Source organism: Triticum aestivum, chromosome 3B, assembly GCF_018294505.1.
Source record: "Triticum aestivum cultivar Chinese Spring chromosome 3B, IWGSC CS RefSeq v2.1, whole genome shotgun sequence".
Classification (NCBI taxonomy): domain Eukaryota; kingdom Viridiplantae; phylum Streptophyta; class Magnoliopsida; order Poales; family Poaceae; genus Triticum; species Triticum aestivum.
The window spans coordinates 839743559-839745851 of NC_057801.1; positions in this window are offsets into that span (position 1 = coordinate 839743559).

Here is a 2293-nt window from a genome sequence, read left to right on the forward strand (position 1 = left end):
CCGCCTAGTTGGACTAGGAAAGGGGGAACCTACTCCTACTAGGAGTACGATTCCCCCCGTTAGGGCGCACCCCTTGAGGCCGGCCGGCCCCCTCCTCCACTCCTTTATATACAGGGGAGGGGGGCACCCCATAGACACACAAGTTGATCAAGTTGATCTTTTAGCCGTGTGCGGTGCCCCCCTCCACAGATTTACACCTCGGTCATATCGTCGTAGTTCTTAGGCGAAGCCCTGCGCCGGTAACTTCATCAACACCGTCACCACGTCGTCGTGCTGACGGAACTCTCCCTTGGCCTCAACTAGATCTAGAGTTCGAGGGATGTCACCGAGCTGAACGTGTGCAGATCGCGGAGGTGACGTGTGTTCGGTACTTGATCGGTTGGATCGCGAAGACGTTCGACTACAGCAACCGCGTTACATAACACTTCCGCTTTCGGTCTACGAGGGTATGTGGACAAACTCTCCCCCTGTTGCTATGCATCACCTAGATAGATCTTGCGTGACCGTAGGAAAATTTAGAAATTATTGCGTTCCCCAACACGTGGCGCTTCTGACTTGCACTCCAAGTCTCTTGGGTGTCTTCTGGTCCAAGAAAAATCATCGTGAAGTTTTATTCCGTTTGGACTCCATTTGGTATCCCTTTTCTACGAAGCTCAAAAACAAGGGAAACTGAGAAACTGGCACTGGGCTCTAGGTTAATAGCTTAGTCCCAAAAATAATATAAAATAGCATACTGATGCATATAAAACATTCGAGACAGATAATATAATAGCATGGAACAATAAAAAATTATAGAAATGTTGGAGACGTATCACCTCCCTACCCACTAGCGGTTGGGTATGGAGCTAAGTCCATTTCTGGATCTCCCCAACTTCCAAATATGGAGGCTACAAGGCCATTTATGGAGTGAGCTCCATCTGGCGACAATGCTAACATGCCATTTTAGGGCCAAATCAACACCCATCTAGCGAGCTCCAATTTATGGAGCGAGCTCCATAAATTATGCCGATGAAAACCCATTTGGCAACACTGCTAGCATGCCATTATGGTCCAAGATCACCATATTGGAAGTTATTATGGTGATCGGAGACATATGGCAACTTTGCTAGAGTTTCTCATAGTGTTTTCGTCTTAGCTTGTAGAAGCAACAAGACTGCCAGATTGTTTCGGTGTTTTAATCTCATTCACTAATTTGATTTATCAATCCTCTCCATTTGTTTTTGACCTTGGTAGCCATTTGAGCAAGATGTTCTGATTGGGATATTAATCTTAGTTGTTATGCTCATGATACATTCTTGTCGTCATTATGATACCATCAAAGAAACTAACTCATAGGATGTGCAATTGTTATGTTCTTTTCACAAGGATAATGATGCCCTTCGGGAGATTGCAAAATTAATTTGCAAGGTAAATATAAGAGCACCAGCCGAATATCTAGTCACTTAGGTCGCAAGCACCTAAGAACCAAGGATATGTCACTAAGCCTGACTATGATGAGTTATACATTGCAAAAATAAAGGAGAGCATAGAAACAAAATGAATGATTGGCGTACTATTTTCTGTGGCGTGAGCATGCATGTGGGAATTTCGCAAAAAAAGCATGCATGTGGGAGAAGGCCATGCATAGTAATTATGTCAACTAACCAATATTAGGGACATTTTAAATTTCTTCTCTTATACCAAGAGAGAAATAATGTTATGTTAGAAGAAGCATCAAAATTCGAAGGAATTATATATATGCCCATAATAATTTACTAAACAATCATTATCTATGCCTTAAACATGATATTGTCATGCATGATTTTTAGCTAGCCATTAAACATGACATTTTATAAGCGGTCAATTTTTAGAAGTGGCACTAAACTTACACATTATGATAAGGATGTTTAAAAAAAAGGTATCAACCAACTTTAGAAGCGGAACTCTAAACATTAATATTTTCCATAAGTGCCCTAAAAATCAACAAGGCATTTTCTATATATATTAACCTTGAGCAAACATTTGATGGACACACACTCACCAGTCCCCCTTACAAGAATACTACCACACATTGCTTCTGAGTAACGATGGCCAAGCACATGAGGAATCGTATACAAGGATTTGGGCTACTTTCTTTTGCTTTTGTGGTCTGTCTTGCTTATCTTGGATATGCAAATGGTAAATAATTAATAAATCAAAGTTATTTTTTGGGAAATAGATTATGGACTTTGATTTTGATGTCATTTGTTATCAACTATATTGGGTTTTCTCAACCATGCAATAAAGTCTACATGTACACACACACACACACACA